This window comes from Patagioenas fasciata, chromosome 5 (assembly GCF_037038585.1).
Source record: "Patagioenas fasciata isolate bPatFas1 chromosome 5, bPatFas1.hap1, whole genome shotgun sequence".
Taxonomy (NCBI): domain Eukaryota; kingdom Metazoa; phylum Chordata; class Aves; order Columbiformes; family Columbidae; genus Patagioenas; species Patagioenas fasciata.
In genome coordinates, this window is record NC_092524.1 from 3231771 (window position 1) to 3245660 (window position 13890).

The 13890-nt window shown below is 40.0% G+C and overlaps 1 protein-coding gene across 1 annotated transcript in view; it reads right to left on the reverse strand.

The window, feature by feature from the left end:
- Nucleotides 1-5551, reverse strand: part of ANO1 (anoctamin 1) — a 118590-nt gene extending 113039 nt beyond the window's left edge. Inside the window, exon 1 of the mRNA XM_071808800.1 lies at nucleotides 5475-5551. The gene's annotated coding sequence lies outside the window, so the exon portion shown is untranslated. The remainder of the gene's footprint in view (nucleotides 1-5474) is intronic.
- Nucleotides 5552-13890: the final 8339 nt, after the last annotated feature.

A 13890-nucleotide genomic window follows, 5' to 3' on the forward strand; every position in this document is an offset into this window, starting at 1 on the left:
TGACAAATCCGAAGAGGAATCTGAATGAGACACTGAGAACAGCAAGAAATTGTGATGACTCTCATAGTACTAGGGGTGAATGAGAAAGTAGGTAGGAAGGAGATCTGGGAAAACATATGGCATGATTTCACCAAGAGGCTGGAGAGGAGGTGAGAGAGTTTCAAGTCTTATTTCCTAAGTCTCGATATCACCACTGGCCCATCATCACCACCATCACATGAGCGCTTTGAGTTTGCCACCTTTAGGAATCTGCAGAGTTCAAAGCTTGTGATGGTTTAAAAATCCCAGCTAGTCCTGACTGAGTGGTTCCGCAGCTCTCCCTCCCCTTTTTGTGCAGCTCTTGGCTGCCCCACAGGATTTACATCTCTTGGACTCTTTGCCTTCCCTTGCAGCACAGAGAGATGCTGCGAGAGTCTTCGATGCTTTGCTTTTGGTGCTAAATAGCTATTCAGAGTATGCCCGTGCAACAGGCTTACAAGGGTTTATTCTGACAAATTCCACTACATATTCACTGACCTTTTCCTCTCCTATCGTGTGGGACATGACCCTTGCTGTTATCTGCTTTCCACCTCCCCCTAACTTTCAAATAACGAGTTTATGAAGAATGTAATTATCTGCCTGAGCATCTCTCACTCTGTAACCCACTTTAATCACTCAATAGAAGCTGTGTAAACATTTTTAGGAACTGCCAAAGAAAGGGGAAAAAAAGACCTTCCCTGTCCTCCAGTCTTGGAAAGAGGTTCACCAGACTGTGACAGGTCTTAATTATTGATTTTTTTTTAATATGCTTCTCCCATACTCTTGAGGCAGTGCTACCTAACTCTAGCAAAATGACAAATCAGTTCAAAATCCTCTCTGATGTAACCTGTTCTTTCCTCTAAATTTCAGAGGGTTTAGACTGAGCTCATTTGGCTGCAGTTCTCCTACCTGCCTGAACTGTCCTCCTCTGGCCTTTACTTGTCTTTGCTTAGAACAACAAATCAGAGACACGAGTTAAACAGGCACATGTGTTGCTGAACAGGAAAAGTCTGCTGAGTCCAACAAGCCTTTTACATTTATCTCTTCTCCACGTTCCTGCTGTGTCGCTAAATCCTTAAATCCACTCTCTCAATTAAAAAACCTCTGCCTTTCCCACAAGTCATCAAACTATTTTTTCTTTAATGGCCCTATTTGGCAGATTACTCCCGTGTTTACTATCTCAGTGGAATCTCACAGTTTGAATTCCCAGTCTGGCCTTAATTTTCCATCTTCATTCTGCTTATGCCATTCTCACTTCAGTTTCCTGTTCAGTTTTATGACTGTCCTTTACACATTTTCAGTACTTCTAGAACCAAATCTCTCTTTTTCAATGGATTAATTTGTCTTCAAATAAATCATCTGATCTCTTCTGCCTTCTCTCTTCACTTTTTTCCTTTTCCCCCAGTAGACCCTGGCTTGTGTTTCAGAAGGTTTTTACTGTAACAAGCAGGGATTTGTGAGAAAGGCTGACTCCTATTCAGCCATGTGAAATAGATGCTATGGCCAGGCTGTATATGGTCACTTAAGACGACATAAACCATGAATAATGCTACTGAAATCAAAGCAAATACATTATAAATTGCCTATCTCACACTATATGTTTCAAACAGTGAGTTTTATATCATTTCAGAGGAGAAGAAGCCAACTTCTTGAGTAGTCACGCTTCCATCATCTAGGAAAACCCATTCAGCCTGCTAAATTGCCTTACCTAACATGCAAAACGCTCTCCTTAAAAAACATCCCAGAAAAACAGCATTGCAGAAATTAACTGTATGTTCACAAGCAGCAAGAAGGGCAGTCAATGTCCATAGAGGTCAACTTGGAAATGATTGCTCAGCTGCAGGTCATTGCTTCATTTTTCTCTTCTTCCCTGACCTGAGCCTGGCTGAAATGTAGAGTTCACCAAATTACTGCAGGACTGGACAGTGTTGAACTCCTGGAGTGAGAGTCTCCAAAGAAAGACCTTCATTTAAGCTGGACAACTTATTGCTGGTCAGAGAGGAAGACAATAGGGAAAGGTTGAATTCTTCCTCCCCTTTTCAATGATTTAACACTTAGGCTGTGAAGAAGCTTGGAGCTTGTAGAGCTACAGCCACTTTTATCTTCATTAGTAAAGATCTTGTAGCTATAAGCAGCATTTACATCCTGTGGGATGTGCTGGCAGTGTCTACCAAGGCAGTGGCAATATATAATAATGCATCTATGCTTTACTTCATGGAAAATAGAAGTTTATGTCATCTGACATTATACATGTCTATATTCAAACGTCAGATTTTCCTGCCACTGAATTCTCCTTTAATGTTCCCAGAAGACTGGCTCAGAGTTGTGTGGTACCATAACCTTTTAGATGTCTCATGACCTCTCCTGATAAAGGAGTTCATGGTAATTTACTAAAAATCTCAGTCAGTCTGAGGCCTAAATGTAACTTTTTCTGTAAAACATACTCTGTCCAAATTAATCTTTGGTATAAATCCATCGGTTTTTGTATCATTTGTATTCTGCAAGTCTGTGACAATAGTAGAATTGGGCCTCTTGTCTGCCTCAAGGATAATATTTTATGCATTTGAATGGAGCTAGTAAATAAAATCATTTCAGTGTGTCAGACTTCGAATACATTCACACAGAAATTTAAAACCGTTTAGAATCTTGCACCATCCATCAACATTTCCATGCTTCCAATTTTAGCATCTGCCAGCTTTGACTGTTGGTGCTCTCCCATCACTATCATTTCTACTATACTCCTCATTCGGTCCTCAAGAGTAAGGGCTTAGAGAATGTCTAAATATATGGTGAAGGATGTCATTAATTTCAGTCACTTCCCTGGCAACGCAGACATTGCACATTCTGTTCAGACATTTATCCACCTCAGACCTTTCAGCCTTTCCATGCTTGTGTCCCTTTGCCACCAAACAATGTGAAGCTCCTACTCGGGAGCGGGAGGAATCTCATGCGGCTGCCCCAGAGCCCTTCACACACTTTCTGCTCTCTGATATCAAAAGCTAAATACTAGTAAGATAATTCTGTCATTGCCCGGTAGTGACTGAGAAAATTATTTCCTTAATGTTTTGGTTCCTCATCTACTTTCTGCCTACTCTGTATCTATAAATAGGTTTAGTGTCATTGGAGCAGGGAACTACAGCTTCATGCTCAAGGTTTATTTCTGCCTCTCTAATCAACTGGTAATGGAGTATGTTGTAACATTCCTCTGTATCAAAAGAAGTAGTCAGCATTTACTTTTGCTCCAGAGCCTGAAGACATCCTAACTACTTCTGGAAAGAAGTAACAAACCCCTCACCAGAGAACATATAATCTGCCATGACCAGATTAAAGGCTACGCAATAGCACAGAGTAGGTGAGCAACCAAAAATTAAGAGAACAGTTAAACACAAAAAGACAACAAAGCCAACAATGGGATAATGTATTTTCTGAGCAAGACCATGATCTGGTGTCACTGAAGGTACCTGAAGGAGCAATTATTTTCTTATTGCTTCATTCAAAAAAGATGTATTTCTGAATATTTGTACCACTTGTGTGCTTACCAAGACAGGAAATAATTTTCTGAAGAGTCTCGAAAGCAGTGAGGGGGATCGCTTAGTCCAAAATGAATTTTCCAAATCAGAAGGACAAGGCATGAGGAAGAGCAGGGTGCTTACAAGGGTATCAAGGACACCCACTGGTACCACTTGCTTTGTACCCTATGCAACATCCCTGGAATGAGCTTTAATAGTAGATGGGGTTTCTTCATATCGTTTTATCCTTTTTCACAGAGGTTTGCTTGAAATGTTTTTTTTTAAAAAAGTCTTTTCAGTTCAATAAACTATGTCCTACTGCAGTCAGATTGTCTGAGGTCAGAATTATTCCTGTGTAACGCTGTGCTATCTCTGTAGATGATTGACACCGGGCAAGACTGCATAGCCTTGGCAGAAGGGCTCTGCTGCATTATCTGCAGGAACACGACTCCTTCATTTCCTCATGCTGAGAAAAGGTTGGGAATACCAATCCGTCCCCTACTCAGCAAGGCCTCAGTCCTCTCACAACCTCTCTAATCTACAACATATTTAAAGATCAGACCACCTTCAAAGAATCACTTGACTTTATCTCTCCTAGTGTCTGTTCACACTCTCCTGGCCAAACTATTTTACTGCATTTTATCTGCAGACTCACTGTGACTCATTCTGAATGTGGACACCCCCATCCTACTGCCGATCATCTGTCATCTTTCTGGTTCAGCTCTGTTGCTGTTACTGTAATTGCAATGGCATTTGTGATAGTTAAAGATGAAATACAGCTTCCCACAGTAACCTTCAGTTCTCATCATTTCTTATGCATGTTTTATTGAGGATTTTTAGGGCTCACGTTAGCCCTCTCCCCATGTTACTCACCATGAATATCTGTGCTTTGACAACTCAAAAGGCGATAACCTATAGTACTGTTGTTTTCATCTGAGAATGTTCAAAATCAGGTCCTGAAAGAAGGCTACTTAATCCTTTTCAATTTCTAAATGTTTAGCGGTGTTTTTCTCAGTTTGTTTAATAATTTTTCACAAGCCACTTTTTCTCCTGCAGCATAACTTACAGACCCATTTCCTACAGATTTGTTTGGCACAAACTGCTTATCTCCATATCAAAGAGCTTACAGGTTAGTTAGTCCTGGCCTAACTGCTGCTTCCCCCAAGACTGCTCGCAAACTCCTCAAGAGGGAAAAACCACCTGGGTGGGAAGGTTATAGAAGAACCTTAGGAGGAAACAACATCCCCAGTGCTCTAACTGCCCAGCCACATCAGCTGCAATTGGTTTCTTGCTGTCCAGAGGACTAAATACTTCTAAGTTACTCCTTTGTGAAGAAGAGAATCATTTACCTAAAGAACGATAAGAATTATCCATCCAATAGAGAAAAAATACCCATAAAACTGAAAATAGTTTGCCATGCCTGTAAGACCAAGGAGGGAGAGCCTACATAATGTCTTAGCCATTCTGGAAGGGAGTGAGTGTATTATTAGTTTGCAGATACAAATGTTGTAAAGTCTTCCTGAGGACAGGAAAATGAGACAGAGAACCCTGAGAACATGGAAATGACATATGTAATTTACTGTTTGTTTCTAAGAAATTAAGTGAACTAAGGCCAAGGTTCAGTAAAAACCTTGCCTAACTATCTTTAAGCATCAAACCTTCCTTAGCCTCACACTAAGTCCTGTTGCCCTTGGTTTCACACAGGCAAAAGCCTTTCATGGACTCTCTATGCAAAGCTATGCCAAAATATACAGTCCATAACAATTCAGAGCAAAGATACTTTTAAAGCAGTAAAAATACAATCTTTCCCGCTGCCTTTCTACACTTATCATAATATCTGAATCTGCCTTTCAACAGGTGACAAATGTTTTGATGTTATTTTTTTTTCACTAGAAATCTTATCCACAGCAACAACTTAAGCCAGAAGGAAAATAAGTAAAAACTTACTTTTCTGTTTCAGAGAAGAATTCACATGTGATACTGAAGTGAGTGAATTAGCCAAGAGGTGTCAAGCTCCATCTACCGGCCGTTAAAATGAACTTGTAACTCAGCACGTTGAGTTTTGGATCTACTCTGCATAAAACAAACAAGAAGATTCAATGTCTTCATAGAATTTCAATCCAGTTCCATTATGCTGCGTGTTAATCCATCTTATTTAAGTATTAGCTGTATTTTCAAACTATTATGTCATTTACTGAGTTACGTGAGCAGAGAAGGAAAGACTTTTGTAACTACTCCATGAGGTGTTAGGCCATCTATAAATAATGATTTCTATACAGCTAAATCAGAGAATTCCAGTGCCATGTTTTTTACAACACTCACATCACGAAGACAGATTTCCACAAGGCTTTGACCTGCCTGGTTCATACTGAATTCAGTCGCTGAAAACTCTCTTTTGTGGTATCAGGGGAGGACCAAAATGTACTTATACCTGCAAATATTTACCTAAATGATTTCAAATGTAAAACCTCAGGGACTGGAGATAAACTCAATGATAATTTTGAAGAAAGGCAATGGCTACTTGTACCTGCAGTTTTGATGTCAGGTGAGACTTTTCACAAAATAAAGGTAACAGTACATCAGGCTACAGCCATACTGACTAAATGGGCACCATTTCAGTTGTGTGTATTTATGATATAATAAAATCAGTCAACTAAAAAATAAAAAAGAGAACTTGTGTAATAGGCATCATGCAAATTCAAGTTATCTTCAAGATGCCAAAGGTATAGAAGGCTTGAAGAACTGTATTTCTCCCTGAACGACATACAATAAATATCGTAGATTTTCAATCTCATTGAGCCAAAAAAGTAAAAGGTGGAGAGAGCAGGAACAGGCCTGCCAGGAATCCGGTGTTCAGAAAATTCAACAATCAGAAAAGGCTGTGATTAGTGTTAATAGAACATAACATCCTATCCGTTTCATGTTTATTTACTTTTGAGGGAACATTCTTGCCTTAAATTGCATCCTGTTTCAAAAGAAGCCACTACGCTGAAGTCTTACGTTTACCAAGATTAAAAAAGTAGGTCGACCAAGTCCCATTAATCTGCATTTTGTGTCGGCTCGTCTGTCCTCAATGCTGCCTTGTTCCCTTTCTGCTAGAGCACTTTGCAAAGCTCATCCTGCACAAAGCTGGAAATCCAAATCCCTTCCCCATTTTCCTGTGGCTTGCACCGTTGACCATCATCTTCACCCTCTGATTTTCTCCTGCCTTTGCTTTTATGATTCTGCCCTCTCCTGGCTACTCTCCCGCTTTGTTGTTTCCTCCTTTCTGATAGAAGAATCAAAGGGAATCTCACAAAGATCAGCTCTTGACCCATCCTTCCCCACTCTATATTTATGTATCTAAATATGTGTAGTTATTAGAAAAGTGTCCAAGTTGTCAGGCCTGAAAAATGCTGGTGACTACATAAGTAATGTATCCTCTGTTTCTCAAGCCAGCTTTATTCTCTGGGGAGTTCCATTCCAAAGCATGGGGTCATCCACAATATCTTCTCTATTTTCTTTTCTCAACCTTAGGAAACACAGCAATGTAATTTCTGTGGCTGAGGACAACACTCTGAGCATTACTTTTTACTTAGACCTTTTCATGATATCTAAAAGATGCAATGGGGGAATCCAAAGCGTTTGACTGAGAGAGTTACATCTTGAACCTCTTCAGCTTAAATTCCCAGTCTAACCAGTCCAAAAAGTTATGCCCAAGCTAGGTCCTTGGCAGCTGAGCTTCCCATGGCAGGTTCTTCACTTTGATGCTTTCCTGAACTGGGAAGAATTATCCATCTATATTTTGAAATCTCACAGTCATTTCAAATGCTGATATTTTTCTGTAGTTTTCAGATTTGAAATGGACTTTACTCTTTTAATTTTTTTAAGCAATAAAATATTAGTTGTCAAACCAATGCTCAAAATAATTGTCAACCCTTTTCAGGGCTGAAGGACAGGTTACCCATAAAGGTGAACTTCATAAATAGTTTCATAACATTGTCAATGGGAAGATTAATGGAAGTATCAACTAAAAATGCTGTGAAAACTTAATCTTATTTTTTTTGTGTGTGTATTTCTGTTTATGTTTTGGTTTAGACACACATGTCAACAAAAACTCAGTAATAATTAAACATATTTTGGCCAGCTCTGCTCTTGGTAAGTGCTATATTGTCATCCACTATCTGTTCCAAAATCCTTGGCAAAGTCATAAGCCTGGACTTCCTCATGGCACTGCCCAGACATTCTTACTCTTCCTCCTCATTTGGTCTGGCTCAAAATCGCTGTCTTCGAAATGTCACCAGAGCTTCTTGCTGTGTTATACAGAGATGTCCTTGATAAATGAAATCTTCTCATCCATTTTTCTTTGTATTTTTTTTTCATTTATGTAGCACACATAGACAATACTATCCCTACACTAATGGTGTTTTAGGCAGGATTAAAATAATCATGTAAAAACCAAATGTTCACCAGATTTTAATATTTGTAGCCTTGTTTCTAGGAAAAAACTCCATCCTAAATGACAACTCTCCCTATAGAGAGCAGCCCTGAAGTTGGTGTTCAGGGGCTACGGCAAGAATGGATTCCACTCTGGAATAAGAGGGGTGGTTTTGTCAGGAGGGTGGTAACTACCTGAGAATAGAACATAACTTTCAATTGAGTTGCCCTATCTCCTGGCTCTAGCTCTTGAATGATCCCAATGAATGGATGAAGTAAATAAGTGAGAGGGTTTTCTACAGAAACCAAATTCTGGGTAGCTACATTTAACTAACAGAGTAACCTGTTGTTGTTAAAGGTCACGGAAAAGGGAAACCTTTCCAGCAAGTGGGAAATGCAATGACTTTAAAATAAAAAGTCTGTCTCAAGCTATGCAGTATTCCTGCCCCAGGGCCGTGATTCACCCTTCAGGATTCTGTTTTAGACACACGAAGGTAAAATCTTCAGAAAGAAATGGCCCAGAACAGCTTAGCAAACTGAAATTATAAAATTTCAGATGGTATCTAGAGAGAAGACTGTGCAAAAACTGGCATTAGATGCAAATGCAGAAGCATAATTCATTGTATTGTAGCTTCATATCTTGTAAAATTGCTAACTCTTGATGAAAAAAATGTTCAATATAATATAGCTTTACATATCGATTTTACACTCTGGCCCTTTACTTTTTCCTTGTTCCACTGTTAAGTGTTACCTTATCCACTTTCATTCATGTTGTGGAAATATCTGATGTATAAAGGACCTACCTGCTACAACCTCTGACTGCCTTAAGCATCCTGGAATATACATAAGCGTTTATTCAACTATACATAAGAAGATAATCTCATTGAAGAAAATGGGACCAACCAACTAAGACTCTTCAGTTTAACACTGAGATCCTTAAACATCCAGAATGTGAAATAAGCTAAATAAAAGCAGCATATTTTGGTAGTTTCATAATATTGAAACAGTATTCCATTCATTTTTCTCAGAGTGCTCACTGGGAAATGGTATTTCCAATCACATAATTTGTCTTAACTCAGAGCAATAATCTCTTTTAGCATTTCCCGGAGCAGCCTAAGGCGCTGATAATTTCAGAAGAGATCTCATAAGTCAAATATGGGGAGCAACAGTGCTCTAGTATCCAAACAACTTTATGATCTTTATTTCTCTTTGCCAACCTGTCACGAGCTGACATTTGTCTTCAGAGCGATCGGGGTGAGATAGAGGCAGAAATATTTGGAGAATCTGGGCCTAAAGGCATCTGATAAGGAGGCAAAGCCTCCTCCTCCAGGGGACTGGGGGCAACTTCTCATTATTTCTGAAGTGGAAGATGACACTGGGGAAAATCACTCTCTCCTGCCACCCAGAGCACAACAGAATAATACAGAATTGCAGTATTTTGTCCTCACAACTCCCATCTGCACAAGTGGACATGTAGCCTGAATACAGGCTGCAAGGATATTTTGATGAACCCTGACAGCTAATTGAAATAAATAGTGTGATGAGCAAAAAATCTGAGAATATGCAAAATGCTTTATCCTTCTTAACCTTTTCTCTGTTTGTTTTTTTTTTTTTTCCTGTTGTCCTTCTTTCTATTGAAAACCAAACATTTTAACAGCTGTACTTAATACACTAATATATATGAGGGTTTACTACAGAGAGGATTTAACACATTTTACCATACATTTTGCTGTACTTGTTGGTGACACATATTTAAGATGTACAGAGTGTTCTGCTGGGCATATTTTAATGTGCATAACTTTTTCTCTGCAATTGCCTCAACAGTTTTCTCTTTTGCCCTGACATCTCTCCCTTCCCTTCCCTTCCCTTCCCTTCCCTTCCCTTCCCTTCCCTTCCCTTCCCTTCCCTATCCTGAGCATTGCTACCGAGCTCTCTCCATCCTATTCTTTCGACCATGGTCCTCCACTCTTTGAATGATTCCATGTCTCTGCTATATCAAACAAAAAGACTTGTTGTCTTCACCTTGAGATCCTTTTAGAATCCCACCCTGCTGATCCCTGTTCACTTTTGAAATACAAGTAGGCAAAGGCAACATCATGGACATTTTGAGGCTAAAAAACTCATTTCCTTCTGAACTGGAATGAAGTGGAATATGTCTATGCATTCTCTCCATCTTTGTCACGCTTTCTGAACAAACTTGCCCTGGGAAATTTCAGTAGATTTTTTGGTTGTTGTTCTGATATGAAATGTTTGACTCCAGTTAAGAAAACATATTTTAATGGAAATGCATTTGGCTGAAACTGGTCCAAAGCATGAGCTCTAATCACCTCTGACTTCTAATCAAGCCACGATAACTTGTTTTGTTTCTGTGCACAGAAGATGGATAGTACAATCATTACTGCCTACACAAAAATTACTGTTCGTGGAAAACTTCGTCACTGTGAATTCCGTCATTAGCAATCGCATCATTCTTGGTGCTCAGATTCTTCCTGCTGTCACGAGATGGCAGCCTCGACATATTCCAGTGAAATGGAGGTTTCTAATGTGAAGTTAACGCTGGCCTTTGTGAACATTGGCCTTTTGAGGTGATTTGTTTGCTGCACACGTTCTTTCTGACTGTATCTCCATCCCAGTGGTCTACAGTCAGTTCTAGCTGAACCCAGTATGCACATGGTCAGGCTCAGGTCAACTCTTTCTGCTGTCTGAAATGCTTTAAATTAACATCTCTACTATTTCTGCACTAAAAGCACTGAGGGTGTAGTCACCAAAGACTTCTCTATCCTGATCCTCCACACACATGTGAACATATGCCTGTGTTTCCAATCCTTCTTACTGCTTTCTTCTCCATGGTTCAAATGTTATCAAAGCCCCTCTGCAGCTTCAAGAGCCTTCCAGCACCCATGGGAGATGAGGTCCAAGGCATCTATAGAGTCAGGGGGATGCTTCACCCTTGTAGATGACCTTGTTTTCACATTCCAGCTAGATGAAGCTTCTTCCACCCAACCTATCTAGACAACAGCAGCTTCCCAAAGCAACGGCAATATTCACTTTGTGCTTGAATAAGCAAACAGACAGAGACTTGACACACAGAAGTTAAGCCCAAAAGCAGTACTCAAATTCCCTTTACCTGATGGGATTGTCCGCTGTTGCCTGGCATTTGATGAGGGAAAGGAAGCCACAGGGTATTGGGCTTCCCATGAAGATGTATATAAGGTACAAAATTACATGGGGAAATCAGAGAGTTTCTTGGTGATTCAGAGCTAAGTAGTGACAGCTCAATGAAAGAAAAGGCATGAGGTGCTCAGAAATAGCAGGATTTCACTCTGCAGGTGTTGTTATAACCTATCTAGTAAATAAATGAAAAGAAAACCAACCAAACAAACAAATGCTGCTGTGGTGACAAGGGAATGGTTGGAAATTAAAAAAAAATATTATATATGAGTCAGGATTGTCTTTTGAGCAGCATGGACATGGACGATTATTGAGCACAACAGGCAGAGCCGAGGTTGCCCTGGGGCTGGAACTTTTCATTTTGGGAACGTGAGGTGTCAGCCTGGGGAGCAGAGGAAGAAACTATTTTAAGAAATTATTGACTTAAAAATTTGGTAGCTTGATCTATGGGTTAAATTTTTGGAGATCTCATCCCTACTTTATAAACAAAGCAAAGGAAACATGAAGTATAGCAGCAGTGTTCCCATCCCCTATCGTACCACCATGATCATATTAATTCCACAAAGAGAACAAGGTAGTTCTGAAATGAAGTTAGACATTCAAATACATATGAACTTCCTAAAAGAAGTAAGAATCAAAGTCTGAATTTTGGAGCTAGTTTCACAACACTGGGCCAGATCTATCCCCTTGTCAGGAATATACTTAAACTTTGGCATTTTCTGACACCACAAACCATAGTCTGAGCTTGATGCTTGAGCCATCTTTAATTTACTGTTATCATTTATTCACAGGAGGAGATTTCCCCCACCCCAAGCCCCCTATACCTTTGGATTAGAAGACAGAAGCTCATGGCAAATGCCACTTTGCACAAAAGTGTGAGATGAGAAATAATAGTAAAGCCCTTGCTAAGCAGTTGTCTTTGTTAAAATGCCTTCAGTTCATGAAGATCCAGGATGTGCCTGCAGGATCTCTGCTTTAAAACTGCTCATCCTGAAGACTTCTATGTAGCCAAGCATGTTTTTTCTAGTCCTGAATTTTAGGCACAAATCAATTTCAAATGCAACTGAGTTTTACTTTAAAGATACCAAATCAACGCTTGCAGATCTTGCATCCCAGTTCTGGAGAATATATCAGAATGAACATCTTCTGAGCTAAAGATTATTCTTGGATACTTAAGGGATTGCTAATTGTAAGATCTGAAACCTGTAATGAGCTCCAGATACTCACACAGGTGACACTTCAGGAATATTGTCTTAATTTTCTTTTTCATTTCCTTCTAATTTAATAAAATGTTCTCATAATTAAACTAGCCCAAGGCTTGATTCAGTGGGTAATACCTCACGCCGGGAGTGAGAGCCTAAAGCTAAATATACTTAGATATTAATAATACACAGTTATTTTTCCCCTGCTGTTATTACTACCGTATCCCTTGGCTTGTTTGAAATGAGTAAGTGAACGCAGAACTTGCGAAGCCAACAACATTGCCTTCAGTCAAAGAAAGCGCTCTCTTTACCTCCATTCTGTCCGTCTCTGCAAGCCTGAAGTCAGATTACACCATGTCCTGGCCAGGATGGTCTTCATGGCAGAGATGGTCCTCATCGGAGCCTGCCCAGCACCTGGAGGTCCTGCTACATCTAGAAGAAAGACCAATCCTCCATGCATGTATGGTCACGGCAAACGGTAAGCATGCAAATAGCACATCCATGTGTTTGAAGTCATACACATGAACACACAGTTGCAAGGATGGGGCCCTAACTGGTGTTCTCAGCCAGCTGTCCACAATTAATGAAAAGGGCTCGTTAGTTGGTATGGAAACCAGCTCTGCACATGAGCCAGCTGAAGGGCAGGCAGAATTCATGCTGCTGAAATCATAGGGAGGTGAAAAAGTTTTCAAGGTTTTTTTTCCTTGTTTTGTCAGATCCGAAACCCAGAAATTTACAGAGCCCAAATTGTTCACCGGATGAACTGTTTAGCAATTCAGAAAAACTCTAAATGCAGAAACTTTAAGGATGTCATAATACCTCTGATTTAAAATTACAGTCCCCTTCCTCCCCCCAAAAAAAGGTCCTTAAAATCCTTAGGTTCCCTGTATCTGTGGCAAGCGAAGCCTCAAGTTGTATTCTGGAGTCTGTTTATGAAATCCACGGATAACCCTGAAACCTGGCTTATCATCCAGGCACCACAGCAGAGCAACAAACAGCACATCAGGCACCAATCAAAACTGCCAAACCACAAACACCGTGTGATGAAAAAATCTGGCAACAAAAATCTAGCTGATATATTAGGAACCTATGACTGGAGATAAGGATATGGATGTTGTTCAGTGTTTTTTATTGCTTAGGACTTTATATTCTTAAATCATTATGCAGTTGATGATAGTGTAACGTGTTTATTCTTGGTTGATCCATGCATAACTAGGGTCAACCCTCAGTTTATAAACGTGCCTTATTTAGTCTCGGCTTTCATCCTACCATAAAAGTGAGCAATTTATAAATAAAAGAAGAAAACAAGCCACACAAAGGACAGGTTTTCAAGATCCAGACGCTGGATGTTTTACTCTGGTTTGAATATCAGGCCTTCAGAGACTTACAAGTACTTTTAAAGCTTGAATTCGAAGGAGCACATGCCTGCTTGTACACTGGGAATCAACAGAGCCTGCCCACTTGAGCCCAGGATTAAGCATGCGAATTGATCCTGACACTCTGTCATCGGTACCCAGAGCTCAGCCCCAACTGGACGTGCCACACACGGCACTTGTGGGTTCCTGCCACCCCTA